General features: G+C 42.9%; 1 non-coding gene across 1 annotated transcript; it reads left to right on the top strand.

Annotated features, from left to right (window-relative positions):
* Positions 1–257: 257 nt before the first annotated feature.
* LOC120694291 lies at positions 258–343 on the top strand. The gene has a single exon (XR_005683421.1). It is a non-coding gene; the product is annotated as a small nucleolar RNA Z102/R77 (small nucleolar RNA).
* Positions 344–17,370: the final 17,027 nt, after the last annotated feature.

The raw sequence follows: 17,370 nt of genomic DNA, 5'->3' as shown, positions 1-17,370 counted from the left end.
AGCTACGTCAGTGCACTAATTAGTTGGACGATCCTTCAAGTTCGTGCTAGTGCACCTTGTTTGAAATCTTTCTTCCCTTTTCCTGCTTCTCTTATGAGTGGGAAGACTGCTGTTGATGTATGCAGATGAGTCGCAACTCTTCAGTCTCTCAATCTTTCTGCTTGTGTGCCGTGTTTGTATACTGAATTCTGGGTGAGCTTTTTTCTTTGGTCCTGGTTCTGCTTTCTGTATATAGCAGTGCTGTTTTTTCTGAGAGGAGATGGTGTGATGATCAAATTGTTTCCCTATTGGTTTTATTGGCCACCATGATGGTTCAAACTGTATTAGCTCTATCTGATCATTTCCTTCACAATCTAATTTTTTGAAACCGTTGAAGCCTTTATTTTACCTCTGCCGTGTTGTTTCAACGATGTTGTTTCAACAATGCCGGTCCCAAGCCCGGATAAAGGAGGAGGGTTGTGTTAGGCGTGGCGAGCCAATGTAGAACCCAGCTACTCTTATGGAGATGAAACCCAAGAGAAAACCGTTGGGGCGTAACCCTCTTAGCGGCGCGCCATATCGCAACCCGGGTATGGTGTTAAATGAGCAAGGGCGGGGCCGTCACCCCCTTGGTGCCGTGCCGTATCGTGATCCGGACGCGGTGTTAAGTGAGCAAGGGTCGGGTCGTCGCTTCCTCAGTGGCGCGCTACATCGTCTCCCGGGTGTAGTGCTAAATGAGCAAGGGTCTTCGCACCTGACTCGGTAGGTGCGAGGGGTAAGGAAGCTAGTCGTGCCAACTAGGATCCATCTAGGTAGCTGGAATGTAGGGTCCCTCACAGGTAAGTTAAGAGAGTTAGTTGACACAGCGATTAGGAGACGTGTAAATATCCTATGCGTCTAGGAGACGAAATGGAAGGGTCAGAAAGCGAAGGAGGTGGAGAACACAGGCTTCATGCTTTGGTACACAGGAACAGTTGCAAACAAAAATGGAGTGGGCATCTTGATTGACAAGAGTCTGAAAAATGGAGTGGTGGACGTCAAGAGGCTAGGGGATAGGATCATCCTAGTCAAGCTTGTTGTTGGTGACTTAGTCTTCAATGTTATAAGTGCGTATGCTCCCCAGGTAGGCCATGATGAGAGTACAAAGAGGCAGTTTTGGGATGACCTAGATAGCTTGGTTAGAGCGGTACCCACCAGTGAGAAGCTTTTCATAGGAGGAGATCTCAATAACCATGTAGGGTTGTCTAATGCAGGTTACGAGGTGGCACATGGAGGGTTTGGGTATGGTAGTAGGAATAAGGAGGGAGAGGAAGTCTTAGACTTTGCTATAGCTTACAATCTGATGGTAGCCAACACCTTCTTTAGGAAGGTGACCTTCTGTAGTGGCCATCACGCTAGTCAGATTGACTTCATTCTCACAAGAAGAGAGGATAAGAGGACATGCTTGGATTGTAAGGTAATACCGGGAGAGTGTGTTGTGTCTCAACACAAGCTCATGGTGGCTGATTTCCACTTTCGTCTGCGTACCAGACGGGATAAACAAGTCAAAGCCGTGAGAACAAAGTGGTGGAAACTAAAAGAGGCGGCGTCGGAAGACTTTAAGAGAAGGGTTATCACGGAGGGCTCTTAGGAAGAAGGGGAAGATGCAAACAACACGTGGGAGAAGATGGCAACTTGCATTAGGAAGGTGGCTGCGCTTCGCTTGGTGTTACCAAAGCGAGCAAAGGTGCAACTAAAGAGACTTGGTGGTGGAATGAGGATGTACAAAAGGCCCTTAAGGAGAAGAAAGAGCGATACGAATGCGTGTTCTATGATAGGAGTACAGAGAGGTACAAGGTGGCAAAGAAGTTTGCAAAGCGAATAGTGAGTGAGCCAAAGGGCAGAGCATATGATGACCTTTACCAAAGGCTGAGTACAAAGGAAGGAGAGAAGGACGTCTATAAGAAGGCTAGGGTTCGTGATAGGAAGATAAGCGACCTCAATTAAGTCAAGTATATTAAGGATGCGAGGGATCAACTCTTGGTTAAGGAGGAGGACATCAAACTAAGGTGGCGTGTGTACTTTGATAACATGTTCAATGGGGAGAGTGAGAGCACATCCATTGAGTTGGACGACTCCTTTGATGATGGCAATAGACACTTTGTGCATAGGATTCAAGAGTCTGAGGTCAGATAAGCCATAAAAAGGATGAAAGGGGGCAAGGCAGTGGGCCCTGATGCGATCCCAATTGAGGTGTGGAGATGCCTAGGAGATATAGCTATTGTTTGGCTAACAAAGCTTTTTAACCAGATTGTGCGATCGAACAAGATGCCCTAAGAGTGGAGGAGAAGTATATTAGTACCATTCGTCAAGAACAAGGGAGATATCAAAAGCTGCACTAACTACAGAGGGATTAAGCTAATGAGCCATATGATGAAGCTATGGGAGAGAGTTATAGAGCATCGTTTGAGAAGATTGACGTGTATTACCATGAACCAATTTGGGTTCATGCCAGGGAGATCAACCATAGAAGCAATTTTTCTTTTAAGACAAGTTATGGAGCGGCATAGGGAGCTAAAGAAAGACCTACACATGGTTTTCATAGACTTAGAGAAGGCTTATGATAAGATACCAAGGAAGGTTATGTGGTGGGCTTTGGAAAATCATAAAGTCCTAACAAAGTATGTGGCCTTCATTAAGGACATTGAAAGTGAACCGGACGCCTAGGAGGGGGGGGGGGTGAATTAGGTCTTTATCTAAATTTTTGCTCACCTAAGGGCTACTCAAATTCACACCAATGTCACACTAAGCAAAACGTAAACATGATATGAATGGTGCAATGACGGTTTTGCTAAGTGTGTCTACTCTACCAAGAGCATACAAGCAACCTAATAGCAACTCTAGAATATTTCTACTCTAGACAAGCATACAATCAATTGCAAGTATGAGAGTGCGGAATATAAATGCATAGAGTAAAGAGAGGGTTTGGAGAAGCAAACTCCCAAGTAGATGACACATGGATTTATCCCGTGGTGTCGGGGAGGCAATCAACCTCCCCACTAGTCCACATTATACAAGTCCCTCTCGAGGGCCCCGTGACTTGAACCTCCAATGGAGATCAAGACAACCTTGTCCTCTCGAGGACAAGGACACTGCATGCGGCCGAGGTGATCCTTAATCAAGGATCAACTTCGTGTCCGGGAACCGCCTAGCCAGCCAAAGCCTTGGCCCGCGTCTTCCCGGTCTGCTTCCACTAATGTAGAGCTTCGGACAAATCGCCGAGGGCCTCCCTCCCTCTCACAAGTATGGTGGCGACCCCTCCTCGCGGAGGACCTCGCAAGATTACAAACCACACACCTACAAGTCTTCGTGCTCTCGAGCACGAACAAGCTTTGAGACACGCAGTTCTCAGTGGGTGTAAGGGTGTTACAACTCACACTCTAATGCACTAAGGCTCTAGAATGCTAAGGGGGGTTCTTTCCTAGCTTGAATGAGTATGGCAATGTGTAGTAGTGAGCTAGGGGTGCTTGGAACCAAGGAATGAGTGCAACAGCACTTGGGTAAGCTCAGGGGTGTCCAAACACACAATGGAGGCCGGCCATGGGGGTATATATAGGCCACACCTCGAAATATAGCTGTTGGGGGAAACTGCACATTTGCAGTGAACGACGGACCGTCCGTCGTTTGTTAGGCGCCGCCCCGTCCGTCGTTTGTTAGGCACCGCCCCCAAACTAGCCATTAGAGTCGACCGTTGGACTTGTCAGACGTTCATTGTGAACGACAGACTGTCCGGCGTTGCACGCCGGACGAGTTGCTTTGCCCGCTGTCTTGAATATCTCTCGGTCCTTGTCATCCATTGTGTAGCGACGGACCGTCCGTCGTGTATACGACGGACCTGTCCATCGTGTGTAACTTAGCCGCTCCTTCCTTCTTTTGCGTTCTCGGCTGCTGTAGTCCGTTGTGTAGCGACGAACCGTCCGGCTATGCACGCCGGACCGTCCGTCCTTTGTAGACTTTGTCGCCGGGCTGTTGTCGGACGCCGTGCAGCCACAGGTCCGTGGACGCCAGACCGTCCGCCGTTACTCGGAGGACCGTCCGTTGTGTGCATGTTGATTCTGCAACTTTGTCCTCTCGCCGTATTTCTTTGCCGTGACTTGGGTCTTTGCTTGGTCTTCACTTGTACCTCTTCTATAGCCTTTTGATGCCTTCATTGAGGTGTTTTGCACACCAAGCCATCATCTTCATCCCTAGGACTTAATCACATACAACTTGACACAATCTTAGTCCCATTGGTTAATGTTGTCATCAAACCCCAGAACCTTTAAGGTATAATGGGTAGGGGCCCATTTTCCTTACAGACATGTACAACAAGGTTGTGACTAGTGTTCGAAGAAATGACGGTGACACAAGTGACCTCCCAATCAACATTGAACTACATCAAGGATCAGCTTTGAGCCCTTACCTTTTTGCCTTGGTGATGGATGAGGTCACAAGGGATATACAAGGAGATATCCCATGGTGCATGTTGTTTGCTGATGATGTAGTACTAGTGGATGAAAGCCAAGCAAGAGTAAATAGGAAACTAGAGTTGTGGCAGCAGACTCTAGAGTCGAAAGGTTTTAGAATTAGCAGGACTAAAACTGAATATATGAGATGTGACTTCGGTACTGCTAGACAAGAGGAAGGAGATGTGACTTTGGAAAGTTACGTAGTGATCAAGAAGGATACTTTTCGATACTTGGGATCGATGCTACAAAAAGATGGGATGTCGATGAAGATGTTAGCCATAGAATCAAAGTGGGATGGATGCAAATGGCGTCAAGCATCCGGTGTTCTATGTGACAAGAGGGTACCACAAAATCTAAAAGGAAAGTTCTATAGGACGGCTATTAGACCTGCGTTGTTGTACTGTGCAGAGTGTTGGCCCACTAAAAGAAGACATATTCAACAACTAAGTGTTGCGGAGATGCGTATGTTGCATTGGATTTGTGGGCATACCTGTTTCTAAAGAATCCAACACCCGTGCGAGAGCCTGGATCGACGGTCCAGTGCAAGCCTAACGTAAAACATACAAGTTAAAATAATCTCCAGCATTGTGGTGGGCGAGAGTGCCACTAGTACACAAACGCACTACAGAGGCAGTCCCAGAGGCCACAGCAGAGGCGGTGGAAAGATCCGCTGCTGCGCTAGTGTTGCTACTAACCCGAAGCTAGCAGCAGCGGTGATTCGAACCGCCTCTGCTGTGTACTTAGCAGAGGCGGTGGACTCTGTGCACCGTCTCTGCTATTTGGTCTAGCAGAGTCCGTAGCAGAGGCAGTGTAATGAATTTTCCACCGCCTCTGCTAATGTTTGAATATCGGCGCAACGTTTGAATGTCCTGCTCTGTTTATGTTTCCCGCCATTTTAAAAGCATTTGGTTCCCGCTATTTGTGATAGCATTTGCCGTTTGATTTGAAATGCAGGTATTTAGTGTTTTCGAAACACATCGACAAAATGGGATCACCGGTATTGTAGCACACCTCGAATATATAATTGAAATGCATTTTCGTTGCTTTTTCTCTAACACATGTGATAATAAAGCTGTGACAAAGTTAACACACATTTGTTATCCTATATACATCCAGCTTCACCATATATATATATATATATATATATATATATACACACACATATATACAAACATACAATATATGCACAGATGGCTGCACAGAAATAATTAATACAAGTTCATTAAAATGAATGGTGCTCCCAGTTGATAAGCCATTTGAATTTGTCGTCGCGTGTTAGGTATGACTCTGGATCGAAGAACCGACCTTGCCGGTTGCATACCTCGTGCATTGTGAAACAGCAGAGGTCGGCCATGACGTTCATAAGATGCCTTTCAGTTAGGGGCCAACAGTACATAGGGATTTTCGGGATCTAATAATTGATAAAGCAAACATTATTAGTGATTTATACATATATGGAAACATTGTGTATTGCATTATTAATTGAGATGTTTCATGGAGCACTTACGTCTTCAGGGTTCATTCTATACCTGACTCGCAAATATTCTAAAGCATAGTATCCACAGTATCCGGACCCTTTAGGTTGCCGGTGGACCTATCACTACTGGAAACCGTTTTTCCCTGCCAGTGAAACAATTTCCTTGACGTTTTTTTCAAAAACTGACAGGGAAAATATATTATCCCTGTCGGTCCAAGCACTAACCTACAGGAAAATATATATACCGATAGGTAGATAGGTATTTTCCTTGTCGGTTTCAGGAAACCGACGGGAAAAAACATAATACCGACAGGGAAATAGGTATTTTCCTTGTCGGTTTCAGGATACCGTCGGGAAAAAACAGAACACCGACAGGGAAATTAAGTATTTTCCTTATCAGTTTCACGACACCGACGGAAAAATAAGAACACCAACAGGGAAATACATATTTTCCTTGTTAGTATTAATACCGATAGGGAAATTACATTTCCCTATCGGTTTTTACAATTACCTTGTCGGTGTTACGGGCACCCACAGAGAAATTATACCAGCCATAGTGAAATAACAGAGTGAAATTTAGCCGCGACACATTTTTCGTTCATCCACATCGGAAAAAATAAAACCCCACCAAAACGCCGCGCCCAGAAATACAAAATTTGTACAAAGTTTATTTTGTACAACATTTATCATTACTAAATTTATTTATACAGTAAATCATCAATAGTGCAATTAAATTCATAAAAATATTGTATTGTTGACTAAAATTTGCAAATAAGTTATCTAGTTCAATAAATATGCTATACTAAGGTAATCTCAAGCCCCCACATGAAAAGCATAAATTGAACTATGGGTCACGTTGAACCTTGGATGATTCTACCGACTTAACAATTGACCCACGTTATGAGTGGAAGCCATATGAAAGAAACACCGGCAACATATGGAGTTTCTTGTCCAAACTTTTTTAGGGATGCTATATGGACATATGTTACCCCTCCACCAAATATATTTATTTTCCGAGGCTATTTGTGTATTATTAATTTCTTTTTGTAGTAAATCATTAAAAATACAATTAAATTCATAAAATATTGTAGTGTTGACAAAAAAATGCAAATAAGTTCTCTAGTTCAATAAATATGCTATATTAAGATAATAGCAAGCCCCCACATGAAAAGGATAAAGTGAACTATGTATTACGTTGAAACTTAGATGATGAGGCTAACTTCACAAGTGACCCACGTCGTGAGTGGAAGCCATATGAAAGAAACACTAGCAATATGTGGATTTTCTTATCCAAACTTTTTTGGAGATGCTATATGGACATATGTTACCCCATCACCAAATATATTTATTTTCTGAGGCTATTTGTGTATTATTAATTTCTTTTTGCAGTAAATCATCAAAATGCAATTAAATTCATAAAATATTGTAGTGTTGACAAAAAAATACAAATAAATTCTCTAGTTTAATAAATATGCTATATTAAGATAATAGCAAGCCCCCACATGAAAAGGATAAAGTGAACTATGTATTACGTTGAAACTTAGATGATGAGGCTAACTTCACAAATGACCCACGTGATGAGTGGAAGCCATATGAAAGAAACACCAGCAATATATGGATTTTTTTGTCCAAACTTTTTTGGGGATGCTATATGGACATATGTTACCCCTTCACCAAATATATTTATTTTCTGAGGCTATTTGTGTATTATTAATTTCTTTTTGCAGTAAATCATCAAAAATGCAATTAAATTCATAAAATATTGTAGTGTTGACCAAAAAATGCAAATAAGTTATCTAGTTCAATAAATATGCTATACTAAGGTAATCTCAAGCCCCCACATAAAAAGAATAAAGTGAACTATGGATCACGTTGAAACTTAGACGATGAGGCTAACTTCATAAGTGACCCACGTGGCGAGTGGAAGCCATATGAAAGAAACACCGGCATCTTTTGGATTTTTATGTCCAAACTTTTTTGAGGATGCCACATGGACATATTTTATCCCTCCACCAAATATCTTGATTTCCTGAGGCTATTTGGTTATTATTAATTTGTTTTTGCAGTAAATCAACAAAATACAATTAAATTCATAAAATATTGTAGTGTTGACCAAAAAATGCAAATAAATTACCTAGTTCAATAAACATGCTATATGAAGCGAACCTCAAACCCCCACATGAAGAGGATGAAGTGAACTATGGACCTTGTTGAAAATATTGAAGTGAACTAGGGATGGCAAAAGTGACTTCGCGTGTAACGCACACGATGAGTTGAAGGAAACACCGGCAACATGTGGCGTTTCTTGTCCAAACTTTTTTGAGGACGCTACATGGACATATGTTGCCCCTCCGCCAAATATCCTGATTTTCTGAGGCTATTTGTGTATTGTTAATTTATTTCTGCACTAAATCATAAAAATACAATTAAATTCATAAAATATTCCGGTGTCCGGCAGAGGACGACAGAAGAATACCAGAAGCTCAGCACACTAAACTAAGAGCTGGCAAAGAAAAACGTACACAGCCATCGTCTAGGCCCGAGTGGGTACTAGGCACAAGTGGAGAAGTGGAAGAAAGAGAGGGAGGACGCGATCGCCAGAGGGGAACCCGACCCATATGAGGGCCTGGACGAGCGTTGCTTCAACTGGGTCAAGGTCCGGGAAGTAAAGGATTCCACGGGGACCAAAAGTATTGCCAAGCCCAAGACAAGAGAAGTCGTGGGAAACATTAAAAGGTTTGCAGAGGCACAGAAGGCAGGAAAATTCGTGCCTGACAAAGAGAAAGACTCTCTGGCCGTAGCCTTAGGTACAAAGGAGCATTGTGGCCGTGTCCGAGGCATCTCCTCCAAGCTGAACTGGAAGGAGGGGTTCGCTAAGGACTTAGATAAATATAAAAAGCATGACCGCTACAAGGAAGAGATGAGAGAGATGAACACCTGCTCTACTTAGCAGGGGCTCACTCCACATAGCAGCAGCGGTTGACTCTATCCACCACTGTTGATATATGTTAGCAACAGCGGTAGATAGGGTCAACCGCTGCTGCTAACTGGAGTGGGGCCGCCCGCCCACAGTTAGCAGCAGTGTTGCACCTTTCGAACCGCTGCTGCTAAGTCTCGTAGCAGCAGCGGTAGTAAATGTCCACCGCTGCTGCTAATGGAGTGGGTCCAGCCACCCTCACTTACCAGCAGCGGTGAATTTTTCCAACCGCTGCTGCTAAGTGCCTTATACTTATTATATTTATTCTATAATACATTTCTCCAACTTGCAACAAGAATACATTTCTTCTATATTTAATTCTTCTGTTTACTCCTTTACTTCTGTTTATTTCTTTTATATTTAGTTCTTCTATTTACCCCTCTACCTTTATATATTCTTGCAATATCATAACTTAAACAACAAGAACACATTTGCCATGCACTCATGTTATAGTCATCTCAATGTGAGCTGAACACAACAAGAAATAATAAAACATAAAAACTAAAATAATGATACATAAAAGCTAACAGCTTACATCTCAGCAAGCATTTTCTCCACAACGATAAAAAAAATGTCAACGTACACACAATTTATCCACTAACTTGATGGATTTGCAACCGTCTTTGTAGAACTTGCAGGTGGTGTACACCTCAGCGAGTATTTTCTCCGCCGGTGGGTAGGACTCATATTAGTTGAGATGTACACCACCTGCAAGTTCTATAAAGGAGGGTAGGGCAGCTGCAAGGCAACTGGTTATGGAATAAATCCATTAGGATTTTTCCACAACCTGGAACTCCCACCGGAATAGTTGCATCCGGTGAGAGATTAGGATTTTTCCACAACTTGGAGTTTGCATTACATGCAACCTATCCCAATAAGCAGAAAGGCAAGGAAGGAGGAGAAGAATATGTGAGGCATTGTTTCTACTGATGTAGCTTGGTAAGAGGTGGGGGGCACTGGAGGGTATTTATAGGCCCAAGAGGAGCAAAAAAACCAAAACAACTTTCGGTGGAGGGTCACAAGAACACTGTTTAAAAACTGAAATCGATGTTGAAAAAAATCTGGGACACTATCAGAATCGGTGAACGTAATCCACCGCTGCTGCTAACATATAGCAGCAGCGGTGGATAAATTGTCCACCGCTGCTGATAAGTGGAGTGGGGCGGGCCGCCCACAGTTATAGCAGCAGCGGTGAACTTCCCAACCGCTGCTGCTAAGTCACTTAGCAGCCGCGGTGGATAGCGTCAACTGCTGCTGCTAACTTATTTATAATTTATAATTTACTTATTCATATTTTCTTGTTTTATATAATCTTTTATTTACTTCTTTTATACATAATTATCTTATATTTACTTGTTATATCCCTTATTTTATATTTACTCCTTTTCATATTTCTTGTTTTATATTGTCTTTTATTTACTTCTTTTATACATAATTATCTTATATTTACTTGTTATATCCTTTTTTTATATTTACTCCTTTAATATTTACTTGTTTTTGAACAACAGAAGACAAATTTTGATCAAACTCAAAATATTTGACGTGCAAAGGTTTCAATGTGAAATTAAATAATAGTAGTGCATTAGGCGGTTACAAATCTTGGCTCTCCATCGAGCCGTGACCATGGTTTAACATCCTTTATGCTTGCTTCTACAATCTTGATCTTGGTTGGTAGATCTGTGGAGACCTGCATGTCATCATAGTCATTGAAGGCCTCCACATCGTTCACACCATCAACCCCGATAATAGTCTGTTTGTCCGAGGCAACTATGTGCTTCTTGTTCTTCTGGCTTGGGTCGAGGACATATACAACCTGTGCAACTCATTTGGCGAGTACCCAAGGGTCATCTTTGTAGCCAACTTTGGCTAGGTCAACAATCGTCAGGCCGTAGTTGTCCACCTCTACACCTTGTGGGTGTTTGACCCATTGGCACCTAAACACAGGAATCTGTATGGTCCTTCCATAGTCAAGCTCCCATATGTCCTCTATAAGGCCAAAATATGACCTTGTTTCCCGTCGTGTCATCGATGGCGTCTATCCAAACTCCACTGTTTTGGCAGACACTTTTCTTATCCTTGGCAGATGTGTAGAATGTGTACCCATTAATATCGTATGCCTGCCATGTCCTGACCTGTGCAAAAGGACCCAAAGCCAGCCGTTTCAATGTGACTCCCTCAACAGTTGTTCCCTCCTCTATGTTTTGGTCCATGAGCTAGGTGGTGAATCGTTGTTTGTGCTCCTTCATGACCCAAGCCTCTGATCGGCTGTTGCTTTCTGCGCGAACAATATTAAGGTGCTGCTCGATGAACGGAGACATAATCTCCAACTGGTGTAGGACACTGAAATGAGCGCTAGCCACTTTATGGTATGCCCTATCAACAAATGTTTTCCTCCCCCTCGTTCCTTTCCCTTCTAACTTTCCCGTGTGATGAGATGCAATCACGCCAATACCTTTCTTGTCCACCAAGTAATCCTGATAGCATTCTACAATCTATTCGGTGCAGTAGGCCTCTATCATGAACCCTCAGGACAAGCACAATTGAGAACACAGCGGTTTAGAGTCGCCTTGAAACGCTCGTGTGCCCACATTTCATGTAAGTAGGTAGGACCAAGTGCACAGATCTGGTCGACCATATGTACCATGAGGTGTGGCATTATGTTGAAAAGTGATGGAGGAAAACACATCTCTAGCTAGGCCATAGTCTCTGTGCAGAACTGGTTCAGTGAATCCAATTCATCTAAACGAATTTCCTTTTGCGAGATTTTGCTGAAGAAGTAGACCATCCGAGTTATTACCATACGCACAAACGCAGGCTTGGCAACCCTTATAGCAACCGCGAGGAATACCGTTAGCATCATGTGACAATCATGAGCGTTGTATCCGCTTAGCGATAAATCTTTCATGGATACTAGCTTCTTTATTTTAGATGACAGCCCGGTTGGCACTTTTAGACGACGTAGACATAGGCAAAGTTCCCTTTTCTCTCCTAATGTCAGGTTGTAGCTAGCGGCTGGCAGGATAATTTTCCCATTCGCATGTTCCATGAGGTGGAGGTCACTTCTTAATCCCATGTTTACAAGGTCCCAACGTGACCTCAAGCCATCCTTTGTCTTGCCTTTTACATCCTTCAACAAACAGATAGTGCTATCGAACACGTTCTTCTTTATGTGCATAGCATCGACGGCATGTGGAACCTCCAAGTCCTTCCAGTATGGCAAATACTTAAAGAACATTGACATCTTCTTGAAAGGCACGCCCTCTACAGGGGCTTTAGTTATCTTGATCTTCTTGCCATAGCTGACGTTAATCTTCCTTACCATATCAAAAACATATTTGCTGTTGTGTCTTCTTATTGGTATTGAACCTGACTCTGCCTTACCATCAAAGAGGGCGTAGAATGCCTTCCTGCGGTATTTGTGCCTTTCAACAAGGAACCGGCGGTACTTCAGATACACAAGTTTTTCTTGAACCATCCAGGTACACAAACATCATGCTATCCAGCCATACTAAACATCCCGTTGATCTGTCCAGAGATCGAGAACAATGCAGGGTAGTCATTGATGGTAACGATTATAATTCCTCTGCATGTGAAGTGGTCCTTAGCATACTCGTCCCACATTCGCACACCCTCATTCCAAAGCTTCACCATATCAGCCATCAATGGCTAAGGGAAGACATCTATATCAATGCCCAGTTGTTCCGGCCCTTGTATTAGAATACACAACATTATGTACTTCCTCTTTGTTGATGCTGCTTAAAGACGAATATTTTATATCATTTTATATTGATTTTCACTGATTTAATGCATCAACTATGCCTTTTACTACGATTTATCACCGATTATTATGGATTTTGCAATATTGCCTTGGGGAAATTGTATTTCTATTTATTACAAGTTTTAGGGCAATTTTTCGCAATTTTCATCATAATCCACCTCGAGTAATTAAGACCTTCAAGATGGGGTTTTCCTGAAGACAAGTGATCAAGAAGAGGCTTGAGTGACTCACCCCTACCTCTGTGTCAAGTCAAGGCTCCCAAAGGTCAGAAGCTTCATGAAGATTCCAAGAGCTACGGGAATATAGAAGATTATCCAAAGGGAATACTTCCAATCAAGTCAAAACTAGAAGATTTCGTCAAATCTCGGAGAATATCGAAGATTCCAGAACCCCAAGAGTCCGAGAACCCCCGTTGGTGGCACGGCTGGAGGAGGTGTGATGATTGATCTTGCGTACCTCCTCAAATGAAGATAGCACTTGGTCGCTCTTCTCTATTCTGCACTCACGAAATGTTGGTGGGCATGGTTTCAACCTCAAGTACGTAACTCCTCCACCACACCTTCTTCAGCATAGTATGCTGTGCTCCACTCCTCCAAGCCTTCCATGAATGATATTTTGAAGTTTGAGAGCCGACGGAATGCTCCTTTGCCACCACAAAATTCCCAGCCTGTTTTTGTAATGCTAGGCCAACGATCGAGAGACAGCTCTTCTAGGTGTGGCAACGAGAAATGTCGTCCATGACCCAGCCTGGAAAGCCGGTACTGCTGTAGCCTTCTAGAAACAAGTGTTCCAGAGTTCTTGGTGGCACTAGCTAGTTGTCCCAACAAATCGCTGTCCTCTAGATGCCGATCCACACCGACAGTCCAATCCAATGTTAACTCCGAGAGATTGTGTTTGTCCGCCAACTTAGCTTTCCTTGCTTCTTCTAGACACCTTGCATTTTCAAGAGAAAGTATTTGTAACTCACTGATGTGATGGGCACCCTCCAGCAAATGAAGCTTGCGGCAACCACTGACGTCATCAGCAAGAACCTCGAAGACTGGTAATGTTCGTGAATAGTGCACCAGTGAACTGGCCTGATCTATCGATTCAGACGATCGAGCAGCACTCCATCCGTAAAGACTTTAGCCCAAGTGTACCTATACTGTCAGGTAGGGACAGAAGTTTTTGACAATAACTAAGATTCAACATCTGTAATCTTTTGAGGTTACCAACGCTTTTTGGTAAACACACAAGAGGATTCCCGGATAGGTCAAGGCCCTCCAGGTTGGTAAGGTTACCAATAAAGTCAACGGCATTTACTTTGCAGCATACTAATCTCAACTTCTTGAGATTGGTGAGGTTTCCAAAATCAACAACTGATTCTTCATGAGAAATAATCGTCCATGACAGATCCAGGTATTGTATTGCGGTGAGGCCACAGAGACCTCCCTAATACTAACCACATCTCCATGCCCCCGCACCCTGAAAGATCTAGATGCAACAAATTGTGGAGTTTCATCATTGACTCGGGTAGTTTCTTGATTTCCTGACACTCTGACATATTTAAATACTGTAAATCAGCAAGGTTGCCAATAGCTTCTGGTAGCCATTGAAGACAATTACAAGATGATAACTTCAAGTGTTGGAGCTGTTTGATGCCACACAACGATTCAGGTAATTCTTGGAGACTGGAGCAATTAGATAACTTAAGGTGCTGCAAATTCGCAAGCTTACCAAACGATCCTGGCAGGACACATATCCTACAACAACCGGACATATCAAGATGCACCATACATTTTAAGTCCCCAAATGATTCTGGCAATCTTGGTATACGAGAACATCTTGATAAACCTAGACATTCTAGACACACAAGCTTGCAGATTGATTCTGGTAGTGTAGAAACTTGAGAAGATTCACTTATGTTTAGGTACTGCAGTTTTAGCTAGCTCAGTGATACGTTCTGGGAGACTCTTATTTTGCATTCTTTAAGCAATAAGACACCTCAGCTGCTTCAGTTGGCCAATAGAGTCTGCCAGCAATAGAGCAGAGGTTTCACTGAGATCCAAAGTACGCAGATTCGCAAATGAAAATGCACCACTAGGTATATCCAGTTTGCCACAATCTGATAAACGAAGTACCCTCATCTTTGACGGCAAAATATTTGACAAATTTGTTGTCCCATCATATTTTCTGAGCAATGAGTAGCGACAATATCTGTGTGTACGGGCATTTCTCTTCTGTGTAACATCATAGACAATCAGCTCGTCAGCCATGGTCAATCTTGTGAGGTCAATCTTGTGCGCACCAGGTCGTGAATGGTGTACCGCACCACATGCTGTTCAGATGTCTGAAATGATTATTATATAGCACACTTCATTAGAGATACCTACCACATAATAATATAATCCTACTTTCACATCTTAATATTACTAATTAGAGGCTCCTTTTGAAGCATCCACATTAATCCTCACGAGACGCACTAAGAAAAAAAGATAAAATCCTAGAAATTCTCACAATAAACAGAAACATCCTACCATCGATTAACATATTGGATATTAATAGCCATTAGATTTGTTTTCTAAGTAATTACCCACCTCTGCCATTATGATAGGTTTTGAGTTCAACTCTCAACGTACAGTTTTTTTTGAATGTTGATTAACATACTTTATAAATAAATCAATGAGTCAAAAATATTGTACATTTAGATCTAATCCCAACGCGCATATACATATCTAACGGAGTGCCTGAAGAACATACGCATGGACCTATAGAGGATGTATTGGATCTTGAATCCCAATGATCATATGGTGATGCGTCTATAGAAAAAAAAAATCATATGTGACGTGTTGGATCTTGCATCCCAATGATAATACATGATAATACTCACCGTGCCATTAAAAAGATGAATTAAAGTAAGCCTTAAATCTACATATAAATTAACCAATACACAATCATAAAAGATAAGTTAAAATAATTTCCAAATTTGCACGTTCACCCTCAAACGTCATTACGAAACATGAATTAAAATAATCACCTCTAATATTACTAAGGATTGAATCTATATCTGCTAATAAAACTCTAACCCGTGTGAGAGCACGGGTTGATGAACTGGTACATATAAACGTCGGACACCTAATTTACTTACGACACATAAACATAATCTATTACCCTCTCTATCCCAATTTATAGCCCGTTTGAATCTTTTGACACCAAGTTTGACTTGCTCGTCTTATTCAAAAAATTTCACAATTATTATTTATTTTCATTATGATACATATTTATGCTTATACATAAAATATTTTTACCAAGTATACTCATGTATGCATTTAAAAGCTAAATATACATATTTATACATGCAGTCAACCATTCAATTATGCATATTTATGTACATGTATGATATAAGATATAAACATTTGTGCATGAGAAAACAAAATTTCCTTCAACCCTCACCAACTGCCAGTCCGTCCTCTGCCCTGCACCATGCGGGCTGTGGAAGGTGGACTCCTGCACTACAGAACGCAATTGGTGAATGCGGACCGTGGCATTCCGGCAGCTGCGGAAGGTGGCGGCACAGTGCCGGCGGAAGTGAAGGTCGCATCCTGCCGCCTGCGCCCCTGCGCACGGACAGGCAAACTACTCCCTGATCCCTTTGGTTCTGTCCACTGCATGTCCCAAAATATTTGTCAGTGGTGGCATGACTTGACACGGCTAGCTTCTGATCTGCACACATCCAGTCCGGGCATGGATTCACAATTAGATCACCTGCAATATACTTCATAAAAGGTTTTACGGTTCATCCTGGTACCTCCCAAACCTATCAAAAAGGGGTCTATGAGGTATGGCCTATGAGTCTTAGTTCCCTGGTCAATATTTGTTAGTGGCGGCATGACTTGACATGCTAGCTTCTGATCTGCACACATCCAGTCTGGGCACGGATTCACAATTAGATCACCTGCAATATGCTTCATAAAAGGTTCTACGGTTCATTATGGTACCTCCCAAATCTATCAAAAAGGGGTCTATGAGCTATGAGTCTTAGTTCTCTGGTCAGAAGTCTTGTAACTAGAAAATACTAGGATCTAGAGGGAGATGACTCCACAACAATTAAGTTATACTAGTCCATCAACCCGTGCTTCCGCACGGGTTAGAGTTCTAGGTATGTAAATTAAATTCTGAGGAGCTATCCTGAAGAGGGTGGGCCTCATGGCTCCTAGAGAGATGAGTGATTGTCAACGCAAGGCTCGCCACCCTGAAGAGGGTGGTGAATGGAGGTCGCCACTGAAAAGTGGTGAAGGCGTCACTGAAGAGTGACGGAGAAGTCCCCTGAAGAGGGACCGTCCTGAAGAGGGCGAATGGGCTGCCGTAGTGGGCGCCGGTGTTCAACTCAGGTACACGGAGGGCGGTTAGCGGGCTGAAGAGCACTGAGGCTGTGGTGTCCAATCCGGGTGCACGGCGACGGGCGCTTTGGCGGTTTCGGTGCAAAACCGTCACCTATCCCGAGAAAGCGGAAAGCTTCGGCGACTACTTCGGAAGGCGTCGAGATGGACGGGCTCATGGGCTGACAACGCTCATGGGCATCACAACAAGAAACATGTTAACTTCCGTTGGCCGGGTACGCCTGCCAGTTTTTGGCTAACTCCTGTCGGTACCCGGCCGAAGGCAGTTATTCGACGGGGTTTAAATAACTGTC

Source organism: Panicum virgatum, unplaced genomic scaffold (assembly GCF_016808335.1).
Source record: "Panicum virgatum strain AP13 unplaced genomic scaffold, P.virgatum_v5 scaffold_4630, whole genome shotgun sequence".
Taxonomy (NCBI): domain Eukaryota; kingdom Viridiplantae; phylum Streptophyta; class Magnoliopsida; order Poales; family Poaceae; genus Panicum; species Panicum virgatum.
This window is presented reverse-complemented; position numbering and strand designations above follow the sequence as displayed.